Source organism: Geospiza fortis, unplaced genomic scaffold, assembly GCF_000277835.1.
Source record: "Geospiza fortis unplaced genomic scaffold, GeoFor_1.0 scaffold662, whole genome shotgun sequence".
Lineage (NCBI taxonomy): Eukaryota > Metazoa > Chordata > Aves > Passeriformes > Thraupidae > Geospiza > Geospiza fortis.
This window is the reverse complement of record NW_005054450.1, coordinates 1,388,964-1,405,041: the sequence shown is the minus strand read 5'-3', so window position 1 is coordinate 1,405,041 and position 16,078 is coordinate 1,388,964. Positions and strand designations below refer to the sequence as shown.

General features: G+C 52.1%; 1 protein-coding gene across 2 annotated transcripts in view; it reads left to right on the top strand.

The window, feature by feature from the left end:
* CASZ1 (castor zinc finger 1) overlaps positions 1-16,078 on the top strand; it is a 102,616-nt gene that overhangs the window by 37,873 nt on the left and 48,665 nt on the right. The gene's annotated exons all lie outside the window — the stretch shown is intronic.

The window sequence follows — 16,078 nt, the reverse complement described above, 5'->3', positions numbered from 1 at the left end:
TCAGTCAGGGAAGGATCAAGCCCAGCGAGTTGGGAAGAGCTGAGGCACTGGGCTGAATGTCTGGAGATGAGCTGCCCATGCTCAGTGGGTGGGGAGGAGAGTCCCCCAGGAAGGGACTGGCTGCTCAGCTAACGTTAACTCAGAGAGTGGGAATGTGCAGGGAGGCCTCAGGAGTGAGTCAGGAAGACAGACACCTGTACCTGCCTTTCCTGTGAACTGCTGGCCCTCACACAGCATCCTGCTCCAGTGCTGAATCCTGGCTGCTGTTTATGTGTATCCAGCTGGCTTGGGGCAGCAAAAAGAAGAAAAAAACAGAGCCAGCAGCTCAGCTGATCAGGGGTTTCAGTCGGAAGTTGCCCTGCCTGAGTTGCAGTGGATTCAGGGGCTTACTTGGGAAAACTGTCTCTAGGGCAAGTCTGAACAAGCCAGTGGCACCTAATTTCCCAGGGAGACAGAAAAGCCACAGAGAAAAAAAAAAAGATGTTGCAATAGAAGTTTGGGGATAAGAGGACAATAGTGTGGCTGGCCGAACAAGGCTGTGAATGAAGACTTATCTGCCCCGTCCCATTTACCTCCCTGGCAGTGGGACCCAAGGACCTCAGGAGGATTCAGGAAGGCTTCTGTGAAGGCATCCTGAGCAGGGAAGGGGGTGCTGAATGGGACAAGGTAGCAAGGGAGACATGGAGAGCTGTGTGTCATGCAGCTCAGCTACTGGGGCCCAGTTAAAACACAGGTGTAAAGTAAAAGTGCATCAGTGTGCCTTCAGCTCAGCCTCTCCTTTCCCCCTTGCTTCCACCTCATGTTCTCCCTGGAGCTCCAGGCAACTTTATCAATTTACACCCAAATGCAGTAGAATCACCAACGTTGACAGGGTTTTGGTTTCATTAAATCTGGACCTTAACATGCCAGCCCTCCACGCTGGCACGTGTGTTTGCAGGGCTGTCATGGCTGAAGCCTGCATCATGGCTTAATAAACCAATAAACCAGCACCTTGGAAGCCTGGGCTGAATTCACAACATCCTAGAATTGTTTAGGTCGGAAAAGACCTTTAAGGTCATCGGATCCAGGCATTAACCTGGCCCTGCCAAGCCCACCTCACAGTGGCAGTTGCCCTCCAAGAGGCGTGAGCGGCCACGCTGGGTCCCAGTGTCCTCACGTGGGTGACTCGTACTGGTGCCATACTGGGATTTCTGGGGTCGTCTCCTGGGCTTTCCTCCTCCTGCACCCCAGTAGAGGGAAGGGAGGCTCTGGGCTGACAATCCTGCTGGTGATGGGTGTCTCCATGTGTGTCCTCGTGGCAGTAGGGCAGTGCCCAGGTCAGGTCAGATCCGCTGCTTCCCAGGCAGACCAGGAGCCAAGTCCTAGATTTGGGAGAGGCTCAAGGCAGCGCTCCCTGAGTTCCCTCTGCACAGAAGATACACCCTCATGGAGCTGTCTTTTTATTTGCAAACTGAGCAGTTGTACTGGAAGAGATTTAGCAAACATGGGGCTGCACAATGCTGTGTGTACTGAGTCACACATCAGGGCTGGAGCCAGCTAGCACTGTGAGCTACTGAGGCAAACATTTCAGAATAGCTACAATAGGCACCAAAAATATCTTCAGATGAGATCTTTCTGAGTTGCTGCACATTGGGTAACAGGGAGGGCTGACAACCCAAGCTTAAGCTCTACCCACATGCTCTAGAGCTCATCCTGGGCAAGCCAAGCTACTGGAAATGGGAACAAAACAGAGAAAAAACAGGTTTTCTCCTGTAAAGGGAGCTCTGATTAGCCAACCTCACATGGGCTGGGAAGGTTCTGGCTCTGGCAAGGCTCTAGGGATTGCCTCTGTGATCCTGGCTCTGGCTGCCTTTCAGGAGGGAATGACTGACACCAGAACTTACACCATGCCGTTGGATCTGCAGCTCACACCTGCACAGGGCAGGATCAGTCCCTACAAGACGTCATCTGTCTGTTTTCAAAGTTCCCAGGCAAGGGGCTTGGCCTTGGAGTCTCCCATAAAGAGTCTCCCTATTGCAAGATTTTTCTCAGGGGTTTGCTCTGTGGTTGCTCTTCCCTCTCCACTACTCTTTTAAAATAAAGGAGCCACTTCCCCAAAACCCAGCTCTGCCTTCTGAGACGTGATTCCCCAAGGGCAGATTTTTGGGGGCTTGTGCAGGCCATGTCAGCAGGATGGGAGAACAGGCAGTGGAGGTTCTCGATGCTGTGTGATGTGCACACGGAGGGCAGGGCTGGTGGTGAGCGCTGATTGTGATCAGCCTCCTGCCAGGTGACCCTTGGGCATCCTTTCCCCAGTGCCCCGCAGCCTTTCCTTCATCCTGCTGCTCTCTGCCCCTCGTGCTGGGGCTGGGATTGTGCCTTGGCCTTGCTGCAGCCCCTTCCTGCCTTCCAGCACACCATCTCTCCCACTGGTTTTGCAGCCGTTTTTTCTGCCAGCGCAGGGCACTGAAAAGTGCTGGCACTGCCAAAAACCCTGTGTGCACTACGACTCCCCAAACATCCCTTTATTTTTATTGTTCTGTTAATTACTGTTTAAACTTTAATAAGTCACTTCGTCAGGAGGGGGGACCTGCAGTGAGGTTTCTGTGCAAACACTGGGCCCGGCAGTGACTCTAGTGTAACATAACCCTTTATACAATGTGGGAATGTTTAGACTGTAACAGAAACTTGTTATTTTAATGACAGTTAAAGGGGAAAAAAAAAGAAAGGAGCGAATGAAAAAGGGAAGCAAGTTTGTTGGGGAAATGGCTCATCTCAATCTCTCTGTCTGGCCTCTTTTCTCTTGGCTTTAATGATATCTGGATAAGGAGGCTTTATGGCTTCAGTTGAGGCAAGTCTTGTTCCCAGAGATGCCCTATACAAGGCAGTATGAGATCCCTTCAGTTCTGCAGGGTGAGGCCAGCAGCAGAGAGATGCTGATGGAAGCAGCATGCCTTGATTTTACTCAGACACAGCAGCAGATGCCTAAAGCCAATTTGAGCTCAGTCTAATTATTCTGACCCACACAAGAGACTTTCCCCTTCTATTCAGAGCTTCTTCCACTGGTTAAGTTTTTAAGTAGCTGTGCTGACACAGATGCTGGCATGTCATACATAGGAGGGTCCAACATCCCATGGATAAAATGGACCTTGAAGCAAGAAGATGTTTTATTTTGACTCCTCAAAATGAGGAATCATGCAGACAGACATGAGAGAGGGAGAGAGCCTGGCTCACACTCTTGGCAGTGGGAGAAGAGAGGATTCACAGGCATCCTTGATTTTGGACTGTGACTTCTGACATCTGCATTGCTTTGAGGTGGAGAGTGACTGTGCAGTGGCTGCTGTCCCCGCACCACAGCACTGAAGTCACCTCCAGGTTTGGCTTGGCTATATTTAGCACTCACTATAGACAAGACCATATAGAGTGATATATATGATCTGAAAACCTTCAACTCCTGCTGACCTCTGCTGCTACAGTGAAATCCCCCAAATCTGTACAGTCTGAGTGAGAAGTGACGTGAGACCAGAAGAAGGGAGAGCTCCCATGTCTTCCTTGACAGAATTCCATGTTCACCCCTCCGCAGGCTGGTCACCAGGCAGGGCTATCCTCTGGGAAGCTCAGCTTTTTCTGCCAGACCTGGCTGCTGGGCCCACAGGGAATGAGAGTAGAGAGGTGTAAAGCGGGTATGGGGGTGCAGAGTACGGCCACAAGAGCTTTGGCAGAAGTTGCTGGGAAGGAGAAAGGTGGAATGGTGCTGGGAACTTGAGGAAAGAAGACAGGAGAAGAAGAGCGCCCTAAGGGCAAGGCCAGCAACTGGGATGGAAAGGGGGGAACAAAGGGCAAAACTTTGGAGGGGAGGAGAGGTTAGGAGGGTGTGGGGTGTAAGGAGCACTTCGCTGGCAGAAAGACCCTTCCCCAGGTGCCACCTCATTCCGAGGGATCCAGTTTCTCTGTGCAGGGCCCCTCTCTCCTCTTTGCTACGTTTCTGGCTAGAACAGGAGCCTGGGGGACTTGCACTCCATAAAGCTTTTTGGTGAGGATGAGTGTAGGGTGGAGTGGGAGGGGATGAAATCATGGGCCTCTGGGGAGTGTGTGTTTTCCCAAGTGGGTGAGCATGCAGGGAGCAGGCCAAAACAGTTCATGCTTTCCTCACCCACTGCTGGGGTTGTGATTGTTATTGATTGGGTTTGCTGTTCTCGGCACTTTGTGTTTTTCCAGCTGAGCATTGGCTGCCCCTGGAATTTTATTTTTTTTTTTAACCTCTGCTTTAGTTCAAATTCGCACAAACATGGCAGATGGGGCAAGTGTATGCCCAGCTCTGTGCCAGCCCACACTGCAGGGGCTGAGCCTGCACTGGGGCTGCGCAGGGCTGGGAGAGTGCAGGGATGTGTGACAGGCACCAGTAATGTGCAGACCTGCTGTTAGTAGGATTAAATTCATAGGTGTGTATTATCTCTGGATGTATGTCGTACAAAAAGGTAAAGAAATCTGCTCTTGTATGGAAAGTACTGTCAGGGCTTCGTGTTGGAGCAAATAATAGGGACGTGCACAGGGATTCCCACGCTTGGGCATGTATAATGTATAGCTGGCTTAGGGTGCATAAACTTCAACCTCAAAGCCAAAGGGCCAAGAGAGTGCTAGCTGCAGAGATAGTTTTGTTTCATTTCCACAGTTTTGTTTCATTTCCAACACGTGGTCGTGCGTTTCAGACCCCACCAAGCCCCTCATGGGGGGCTGTTCTCCCTCCAGCCGTGTGCTCGTTGTCCGTCCTCTGCAGAGCTAGCTGTGCCTGCTCGTGGGGCCAGTGGCAGGAGTTGTCCCTTTAGGAATGGTATTTTCCAGGTTCCTGTGTGAGGCCAAACATGTCCCAGCTGCAAAAATAACTAGTCTGTATATCCTGTGGAAACAGGAGCAGCAGCGACACATCTGTCTGGTCTGGGCAGAGCTGGCTTGTAACTAATGCCCCAAAGGGGCATCAAGCGGCTGCAAGCTCCTTGTCAGTGTGCAGAAGCCCAAAATAGAGACCTCTGGGGAGGACTAGCCCCTTGGAGGGTGAAGCTCTGCAATGGGCAGAGCAACAGATACCTCTGAGCCTCTTGCAGGAGCAGCGTGTTCCAGCAAGACGTTAATATTGACTGGCTTCCCTGGCCCAGCCCGGGGCGCGCGGGCTGCGGGCATGGCCGGCTGCACGCACCCCAGAGCAGCCCCAGCCCCTGGCTGGCTCCCTCCCGCCTCCCCCGTGGCCATGGGGTCACTTTGGTTGGAGAGCACAAGCAGAGCTCAAGGATAGAGCCCCCTGGACGGAGCCAAGGAGCCACCGAGTAAAAACGCTGAGGTTTTCCTTTTCTGTACAGCGCGTTTCCCTAAATTGCCTTTGACTGTGTGCATCGCTAATGAAAGTTTATGCCCTTGTTAGAAGGACAGGCAGGTCCATTCCAGTTAGGGCTGGGTCTATCCTTCTGCCAACTGCCCTCCCCAGCACACATACACACACACTCTCACTCACTTGCTCTCCCTGGTGAATAAGTAGAGGCTGTCATAAAAAAAAAAAAAAAGAAAGAAAAAAAAGGGAGAGAGAGAGAGAGAGAGGCAAAAAAAGAGGAGGGGAAAAAAATTTCCATATTTGTGTAAGTTGCTTTAAAAGCATTTTATCATGTCATAAAAAAAAGGAAAGTACTCTCGGAAATTGATCCTGCACAAGAGCCCATTGGACAGAAGGACGTTGGGATGTTAATGGCTATTTTGCTCCAGGGTGGCTTATTAAAAAATTTATACATAAATGCTTAAAATTGCATAAATTATTTAAAAAAAAAACATAGTAAGCAATTTGCAATCCCCATCTACTTTTCCTCTTTTTCTTTCCCTCATCATTCTTTTCTTCCATTCTTTCCTACAAAAAGAAAATATTCCTTTGCACTTCTCTTACCCTTGTCCCCTCCCTGCCTGAAAATGTGATGTGCCCAAAATTGTACATGTCTGTGGGTAAGATAAATACGATTTTAAACGGTACCTGCAACTGACCAGCAGAGCTATCTGTGAGGGGGAAAAGAAGAAAAAAAAAAAAAGAAGGGGAGAAGAAAAAAGAAAAGAAAGAAAGAAGTTTGGATATGATGAGTGTTTCTCGCAGGCGTGGAATGTCACCCACATATCCTGGAGATTGTACTGGGGAGGTTTATGATGGTTTCCCATTGATTTGTTTCCCCGACGCAGCTGCCGACCTCTATTGAGGGACAAACATAATCAGCACTGACGCAAATTAGATGGTTATTCGTTTTGAAAATTGACAGAAAAACAATAAAAAAGATGAAATGCTCCCAAATCAATAGATATAATGAAATTCAAATAATCCGAGAGATGAGGTCTCCATGGCAACTGATAATGTGGAAAAGAAAACAATTTAATAAAGGACAGACACACTTTGAAAACAGATTGGGCAAAGGGAAGGCGGGGGGGCGAGGGAGCAAGGGGGGCTGTGGGTTGGGTGGTGGTGGGAGGGGGCAGCGGGAGGAGGTGGTGGTGGGGAGCCAGAGCCACTGCCTCTCCGGTTGGTTAGCAGTGCTGTAGTGAAGGATCACTGTCCATCCCAAGGACGCTTGCCATAATTAAGAGAGGCTTTCGGTCCAGAAAGTGCAGATTCAGGTTTTAATACACAAAATTATTTCAGGAGCACTGAATCGGAAAGTCGTTTGTTATGACCTTCCTGAGAGGCCTGGAGCAGGGCATGTTGGAGGCGCGGCGGCTGAGCCAGCTGAGTTATGGCATATTTGTGTTTTTATAGTGCAGAGGGGAGGGGGAAGGGGGGAAGAAGGTTAAACAGTATTTACAGCTCAGTTGTTTTCAGAAAGGAAAGAGAAATAGAGTTCATGAAAAGATGCGAGTGGAAGAGAGAGAGGGAGAGGGAGAGATCCCCTGCCCGGCACACACACTCTGCTGGGACGTCAGCTCCATGAGACATTCCCCGGTGCTCTGTTTGCCTTAAGGTGTGAGGTGCAGATGGGCTGGGGGTACAGAGGGGCTCTTTGGTGGGATGGGGAATGTGCCTGTCCCTGGCTGCAGGGTCCAGCTGGGAGTCCACTGTCTTGTCACTCCAAGCTGCAGAACAAACTGCATCTGGCGCGGGGCTCAGGCGGAGCGTGTGCGCGGCGTGAGTGCACGCGGGTGCTCTGCTCACACCACACTGTGTGGCTGCACGTGTGGCTGCTCTGGGCTCTGCCTGGGTGCTGTGGGCACTGTGGGGTGCTGGCTGCGTGTGCGGGGCTGAGCGGAGCCAGGTGCGTGCAGGGTGCAGGTGCTGTGTCTCTATGGACATGTATGTACATGCAGGTGTGACACCTGTACGGTCACAGCTACACGGGCTGGTGTGCATTAGCGTGTGCATACAGTTGTGTGTGTTTGTGTGCAGGGTCGTGTGTGCCTCTGCATGTGATAGTGTACCTTGCACGGCCACGTTTCTATACACGTGTGCGTTCCCACGGAGGGGTGCTTGCAGTCAGTGATAGCACAGGCACATGGACAGGCTCACAAGGACATAGGAGATAAGAAGATGAGCCCTAATGACCACAAGGAAGAGCGACAAAAAGCAAGACATGGAATTAGAGTGGTGTGAGCACTGGGAAGCATGGGGTGAGTGCCCACATGGCCCAGCCGTGGGGTTGCTCTCCCATGCTGTTCTGACAGGACTGCTGAGTTAACAACTCAGGCATGACCCTCTGCTTTCACACCAGAGCTCTTTCTCCTCTGGCCTGATCATTCCTTCCAACAGGATGGAAGCATTTCTCCTAACCACACTGCACAGTATTTGCAGGTTGCAGACATCTGCAGGGATTCAAAGAGCCCTTGAGCTCCCAGTATGGTGTGTAATGGGTACCTGCTCTGGATTCACAAAAGAGTTCAGCCCCACTTGGGGGTCACAGAAACCTCTCAGGGCACTGAGTGCCCCCTTTGCACACCCAGCCCAGAGCAGTCACCTGCTCACACACAGCTCAGGCAGCAGTCAGGGGCTGTGGAGAGGACATAACATGAGCTGGAAGGCTGAGATGCTCTGGTTTGCTCTTTGTATGCAGCCCTTGTTGAGGTTTCACTCACCTCCTGCAGGCTGACACACTGATTTACTTTGCAGGACCTTGAAAGACCACAGTAATGAACTTTCTCTGGCCCTGCATTTCTTAGTGGTGCAACAAGCATTCACCTCCCAACTCCTATTTAGCTCCCGACTTCCCACTGCAGTTAATTAGCAGCCTGCATTCTTTGTTAGGTCTGAGCTTAATAGTGCTGAAAGGGATTGCAAATTGCTCTTAAACTGCCGACCAAGTACCAAAGGGTCAGAGGGACCCTATTTTAGGAGCTGGCTCACTTAACCCCTGCCCTCAGTTAGGGATGAGCCCAGCCTGACACCAAGGGAGCTGGTGTCCCCTGACTTGGGTCTTGGTGGTTTAGGGTTCTCTGTAAAATCACTCATTAAAGACAGTCACCAAGAGGAACTGATGAAACTTTGAGCAATTCCCATTCTGAATCTGTCCTTTAAGAGATCTCTTGTCTCTCCCTGGTCCTTTTTGTTTCCCCAGCGTCAGGTATTTGCTGCCAAACCTGGTGTCCTCTTGATCACGCCTCTGTGTTCCCCTGCACCCTTTGCCTTGACCCCTTCAGTCTCCAGAGAGGGGTCAATGCAGTGTTTCCAAGAGGCTCAGGTCTTGGCCTCATCATTCCCTGGGAGCTGGCTCCCACGTGAGGTAGCAGGCTTTGCTCCAGAGGCTTTCCCAGCCCTCTGCTTCCACCAGCCCTTCCCTCCCTCTCTGCATCCGCTGTGTCCTCCTGCGAGCACTCCAGAGCACTCTGTGCTTCTGGGCCGTGGAGAGGTGAAGTTAGGCACTGTGTTTGCATTTAGTTTCCCCAACAACACGTCTGGCCTCACAGGGAGTTTTCCAAGGGCCACAGGGAGCCTGCAGGGACCTGAGGGTGATGAGCTATTACTCTTCACTCTCCCTTTCATGTCTTTTTCCCCTTGGTTTTCTTCACAACCTGTGGGGAGATTGATGGCAGGATTGTGATGTAGATGTTAGCAGTTCTGCTTGATTTATAGAGTTACTTAGGCTGAGTGAGGCTACTTATGCTCCTCTGGATGGTAAACCTTTTAACCAGACTAAAAAATTAATAACAAATAAATAAGACAAGGAAGAGAAACTAGATCAGAAGAGCTGATCCTCTTGGCTTTATGTTATCTGAAAGAAAGATGGTGAGGACAGAAGGCTCCCAGGGAGCTGCTGCTCAGCCTGGGGAGCCCAAGACCCTGCTCACTGCATTGGGTTGGAGCACTGAGAGCAGGTTTTCATAGGAAGGAAACTGCGGAAATGTCTTATCAAAGATCCCACATTGACAAATGAACTAGGAAGTTTGCTGCAGGACACAAGGGACTTTTGAGCTTCAATCTGTCCTCTATCAGTGCTTTTCCTCTGCTGTAACTCGATTTGCAATAGTACCTAAATTGCAAAGGCAGTGGGCCTGCTAAGCTGGGCAAGAAATCCTTTCCCAGTGGGTGATCCATGAAGGGGAACCAGGGCAGAAGGGGAGCCTGCATGATGTCCTTTGCCCAAAGAGAAAGAACAGTAGCAGAGCGGGTGGCAGAATCAGAATTCCTGACATTGTTCCCCACTTTTTCCCCCTCTTCTTTACACTCGGCTCCTTCTGTTAATTGTAGGAGCTTCCTGTGCTACTTGTATGCAGAAAGGCATTCTTTTCTTGTCCTTTGGAGGTTCCAGGGCACATGAGTGCAGAGCAAGGCAAAGGCAAGGGCAGAGATGAGGAGCTTTGCCTTGGCACTCGGGCGAGAAGCAGACCCTGAGTGGCTCTCCCAGTGAGGAAGCTGGGGGTAGACAAGATCAAAGCACGTTTAGAGTCATTTTTGAGATCTGCCTAGGAAAAGGTTCAGACGTGCGTTACTAAAGAGCTGTGAGGAAGGATTAGTCCTGTCCTTGCTCGAAGTTGAACCACTTTCCCCACCAGCTGTGCCAAATGCCTGTGAGGAGCTGGTGGAGCAGGTCAGCGGTGGGTGAGTGTCAGAGGAGGCCGGGGTGAGGCACAGGGGCCGGGGGCTGTCCCCGTTCAGCCTCCCAGGGGACGGGGGCGCTGCCCTGGGCAGGTGAGGAGGTGCTTGCGGCAGCGCAGTGCTGAGCATTTGAAGGTGTCCATCCTGCTCTGCTGCCTGCCAGCCAGCTCGGCTCTTCAGCAGGGACTCTGCGGACTCTGGAGGACTTTTTGAGTTGCAGCCCATTGCACCATTGCAGCAGGAGCGGCTGTGCTAGGGCCAGCTCACTCCTAGTGTGAGGTCTGCACTGCCTTTCTCTCCCTGGCCAGTGATATATGGCATAAATTAGGCCTCTGAAGGGGGATACTGCATCCTTAAGAAGAAATATGTCCTCATTTTTCTTAAACACCGTTTGCACTGAGTGAAATGTTTAGAAGGGACGCTGAGGGATAACTTTATTTCTTACTAGGGAGTTCAGAGCCGTTCAGTTAAACCCATAAAACACTGGGAGTAGGGAAGCTGACAGCCTGCCCGTGCATTAGAAAAGCCATTACTCATCTGGGGGAAGTTCACCCCATGCTGGAGCCTTGTGTTACCAGTGGGGTGGTCTAGGGGAAAACATGGGATCATCTCCCATGGCCATCTAAGGGGTCAGTAGGATGCTCTGAGGTGGAAAAGACTCTGTAACGATCCAGCACAGTGACATAGAGTGCTGGTACAGAGACCCCAAAGCACTGGGTAAGGCTCACTGGTGGGTAATTGTCCTCACTCCCCTCCCCTGCACGGGGAAACTTTAGGCGCAGAAAGCTGGGGAGACGGATGGCTATGCTGTGGTTGGAAACCAGGCTGGAAGCCAGCATTTCTGGTTCTTAATCCCCAGCTTGAATCACCAAAACCAAATTCTATTCCAGAGGCAAGGAGTGAAGGACTGACCTCCTGTTCTGTTTCTGTCACAAAGCCGTGTTCCCAAGTGGAGCCGAGAGTCCTGACTCCATCTTCATTGCACCAACATGCAGCCCTTTCTTCCCAATGGGCTTTAGAAAACCTCCTGGAAGATGAAGGCGGGGGCTTGTAGATAATAGGAATGGGAATTCCTGTCCTGGCTGGTGGTTGGTGCTGTGGTGAGCTGCGTTAGAGGTGGGGGTGTGCGAGCTCCTGCCAGAGCCCGCGCCTGGCCAGTGCAGGCTGCCACCATTCCCCAGCAAGTGGCTGTTCGAGAGGACAGGGCCACCCAGGGCACCCAGAGTCGCGGCAGACAAGGCATTGGCCACCAAGGGGGTGGTGACTTTCTCTTTGATATTTTATTTTTGGAGGCTTGACACCAAAAGATTTAATATTTGTTTGAAATGAGAAACAGTTCTCGAGTGAATTTGGAGAGCCTGGGAATTAATGTCAGACCCCCCTCCCCTCCCTAAACATCCCTCCTCCCCGTCAACTGAGTCCCCCCCTTTCAATTTCTGAAGCTTGCTGATTTGAATATTTATAAATATCAGTAAATTATTTATTGTAGCAATCTGCTGTGCCATTTCACCAATCGCCGTTAACACTTTAGGGCTTGCTCTTCACGAGGATGCGACTGGAGGGGACGGGCACCTGGGGCGGGGGGCAGGCACTGGGTTGGGGGTCCTGCCCGCCTGTCTGTGGTGCCAGGAGGGGTTCTCCCTGCGGGCAGCACTGCAACGGTTGAGATGTTTGCAGGAGAGGATGGGGACCTTCTGTGTCCAGTACCAGGGGACACTGGGAGAGGACGTGGCTAAAAAGGGAGGCTTTCATGTTGTCGGGAGAGGGCAGTGAGGGGGTGGCCTGAGGGGGTGGGCTGTTTGTGCCCTCTGGCATGCAGGGACCTGGCCCTGACTTACAGCTCAGCACTCACTACTCTTCACCTGTAGTGTCTGTTCCCCTGAGAGGAAAATTCCTCTTGGTTTCTCCTGTCCCATTCTCTCCTTTCAGAATTACACTCCTGCACAGAAAACACACACTGCTCAGAGATGCTGTGGCTGTTTTCTGTTTGGGTAAAGGAGGGGTTCCCTGTGTTCATAAGCTCTTCTCCCAGAGAAGCCCCATCAGCAGCACAGGAGCAGCCAAATGGCCAGGTGAGAAACAGGCTGGCAGCCCCAGAGCAGGGCACCAGGATCTCTGGAGCCCATGGCTCCCCCTGCTCTCAGGGCATCCTGTCACTCACTGCCCAGTGCCTGCCCTGCACTGTCACCAGGAAATCACAGCTGAGCTCTGCAGCTGAGAAGGTTGAGCAAAGGGAAGCATATGGGCTTGCTGAAGGGAACTGGCACTGCTCTCTGCCCCTTTGGGCCAGGGCTGAAGCAGGGTTCAGCTCTCTGGGAGCAGCAAACAGGGAGAAAAGCAGACCCTTGTGGGTCTATAAATGCCAGTGTGGTGGGCAGGAGAAAGTCAAGCAGTGAGGACTGCAGGCAGACTGTGCTCTGGCAGTCTGTGGGGACCAGAGCAGAGTCCCCAGCCTTTCCTCCCCGGTTTATAGATGGGCTGTGTGGGGAGAGCCCTCATGGCTGTGGGAAAGCAGGGAGTGAAGCTGGCAGCTCTTGGGTAAGGACACCCTGGCTGCTCACTTCGTTTCCCCTCCCACGTCTTTGATTCTCCTTCTCCTGCCTGCCCAGTGCTGAGCTGGAGCCTGTCACGTCTGACTCTCACACCGAGGGCTTTCCCCAGCTCCTTGCAGGCACGCACAGGCGGGATCCATGCTTCCAGGGCAGAGGACGTTGTTAAAGAGCCTTTGTGAACTCCCCAAGGTCAGCCAGAACAGACAGCATCCACTAATCCAAGGTCATTTCCTGGGCTAAAAGCAATAAAATGTTTTATTGATAAACTGAAGAGGGGAGAATACGCACTAAATCCACTCTCAGACATTGTGGGCCATGCCTGGGATGTTCTGCCTTTGCCCTGGCCCTGCCTAGGGTAATAGACAGGTCTTCATGCTGGAGGGAAAATATTTTCTGGTAGGGGCTGAGCACTTGGCTGCCTTCCCTGCCTCCTCCCAGCATGTGGCTGGGCAGTGCCAGGGCATTGCTCCTTAGAAGCATGTTCCCAATGTTTGCCTCCATTTTAGGGACTGCAGCTCAAGTGTGAAGAGGCTCCAGTGTGCAGCATCCTCGCCTCCCACCCCAGCAAGCCATGCTGCCCTGCCTGCTTGAGACTGCTGGGCAGACTGGAGTCTCTCCAGTCAAGTTTGCACCACAGTGGTTAAAAAAGAAAAGGACTGTGCATGCATGTCAGCCCTCCTTTCTTCCCCCTCCCCGCCCCAAATAATGCTGTTAATAATTAATCGAATGAGAGCTTGCAGCTCCTGGAAAGCTGGCAGTGGGACCTCCCTCCTGAACGGAGCTGCTCAGCTGGGCTTAAAACTCTTCAATAGGAATATGAAAGCTCCATCTGTTCGACGTACCCGGCCTTGTGAAGTGACAACGCTGTCCCTCCCCAGCCAGCACCCTGTCCCCCCAGAACGGGCCCTCGGGCCCCAGGGGCAGGGGTCTGCCCTGCACCCTGGCTCTTCCACAGCAGTAAGCTCCTGCTGTTCCCCTCCACCCATGCCAGCTGGTTCACCCAGCTCCCATACGCCTTTTTTTCCAGCTGGGACCCTTCCTCCCCTCTGTCAGGCTGTGCTTTCATTAACCCCACGCTAAAGCCAGGCTTGGGCTCTCTCCTCCTCTCCCTGCAAAGCTGGACTTATTATCTGTGCAGCAGTTTGCCCCTTGGCTGGGATGGCCCGTTTCTGTCCAGGCTGCAGATCCTTTTGTTCCTGCACACCGTGTGTCCCCCACAGCCCATTTTGTGCCTCGGGGGAGGCAGGGCTAAGCCGTGCCCAGCTTGCAGCACCGTACTGCGGAGTTGGGTGAGCTGTTGCAGGGCTGCAGGGAGGGACAGAGCCAGGCTCTGCATGGGAGGTGCTGGCAGCACCCAGGGCAGGGGCTGAAGCAGGGGCAGCAGCCTGGGCTGACAGGGCAGCGAAATGGCCAGGTGAGCTCTGTCCACCTCTCTGCCAGCCCTGGCTGCAGCAAGATCTACCTTTCCTTCAAAGCGAGGATTGCCATCAAGATGCCACAGCGATGGGTACAGAGGGGAGAAGAGCCCGTGTCTCCTCGAAGGGTGTGGAGAGGGGGAAAGAGGAGTAAACTCCCGGTGGCATTGTTTTCAGAGGAAGTGCTCAGTGTAAATAGAGCTTGTGGGAGAGTTTGTCCCGGGCAGAGATGAAAAGTCCGTGTGACAGGATCAGGTTATAAATGGCTTCCTTAGATTGATGTGAAATCAAAACATTTCTATTTAGACGAAGAAAATGAAGGGGGATGTTTACTTAGCCTGGAATCTTTAAACAGTGATTTGGGGTGGGGAGCTCGACCTGGGGGGAGGGTGCCTCTGCCTGGCTTCTGGGATCTGGCAGTGCCGACCTTGGGCAGATACAAAGATCCCTCATCCAACAGCTCAGCTTCCCTCCCTCTGCCTGAGAGAATGAAACACAGGTGCTCTGGTCTCCTCCAACCTGAGGCTCATGTTCAGCATTTCTCTGTAAGGGGTTCCCTTCTGCTCGTGGACTTGACAGCCTAAAAGAAGGGAATAGGAATCCTCCTCCCATTCCATAGACAAGGAAGTAAGGGAATGAAAAGATAAAATGTGTCCAGACTTGGAGAGAGGTGGTTGCAAGGTTGGCAGGAGAAGCTGGAGGTTTTGATTTCCACCTATATTGGAATAGATGAGATATAGAGCCCTGGTATTTCAGAGCAAATGCCATTCCAGGAAGGTCTCTGGGAGGGTTAGGTCTATAGATCAGGAAAGTGGCATGTTTTCAGAACTCGCTTTATTTGCAGTTCAAACTTTAGGAAAAGATTCTCAAAATGTTAAAGAATCCCAAACAAAAGAAGGGAAAGGAAGGGTGCCAAGGGGCAGGGCAGGAGCTGGGGGGCAGAAGCTGGAGAGGTAGAGGGGCAAAGCCAGGGTGTGTGAGATGGAAGGAGGCAGGGCAGGAATGGAAGACAAGTTGCAGGCTCCCTGGAATTGCTGCATACACAGCAAGTGCAGCCTCAGGAACGTCTGTTCCTCTTTTCCTTTGAATAAATATTTATATATTCATTTGCCAGCTGGTGCACACACTTGGCTGCTCACCTCCAGACCAGAATAATAGGATCTGCCTTCCTGGCAGAAAGGGGTAGGGCAGCGAGGATTCGGGCTGCCGAATGTGTGCCTCGCAGTTATCTCCAGCTGCAAGCGGTGCTGATCTCGCCAGTTAAGTAGGGCTGGCTATCGTGAGAACATGGACAGGGAATCACCAGGCAGTGCTTGGGAGAGAGGCTGGTGATTCCGTGCTGACCCAGTGCCCTGGCCCCGGGCAGGCACCGCACGGAGGCTCCGTCCCAGGCACCTGCAGCCTGTGGGGTTCTCCTGGCCCTTGGCCTGAGCCCACGGGCGTGAGCTGTAGGTGTCCTGGCCAGGCTCCACATGGAGCTCACGGCCGCCTCCTGAGATTCCCTCTGTGGTACCAGTTGTACATAGGATCAGCCTTCACTTTGTGCCCTAAATAGTGGGAATGCAATTGGAAGGGAGGGTGCCAGCACATAAAGACTTGCAGCTTTATGGGCATCTGCCTGTGCCCATCTGTATGTGCGAGGGCTGCAGGCTTGCGTGAAAAAAGGAATGCGTGGGGGAAGGCGCAGGAATGTATTTTGGGGAGATGGGGCTTCTTAACCTGTACATGTAGGACTGTGTTTACGGAGTGTGCCAGCGCATACACACAGCTCTTTGAACAGCTGTAATTTCTAGATGGGGAGGTACGTGTTTGGGAGCATCGTGTGCTTTCCCTTGGTGAAAGCATGATTGCACGTAGGTGTTAGTGCCGGGGGGTGCGTTTGGAAAGTGGAGGAGTACATTTTGCCTCCCTTTGTGTGGGGGGCTGATATATTTGTCGGGGGGTTATTTTTCTTGCAGTCCTTGACAGGGAAGCGTGTCTGAAGCTGTCAGGAGTTTACGCTAAGCAGCCATTCTCTGGCTGTTGGACAGCAGGTCTAAAGTTTCAGTCTGTTTGTATTGGGCTGTCATGTTACAGGATTAGGGGCTGTC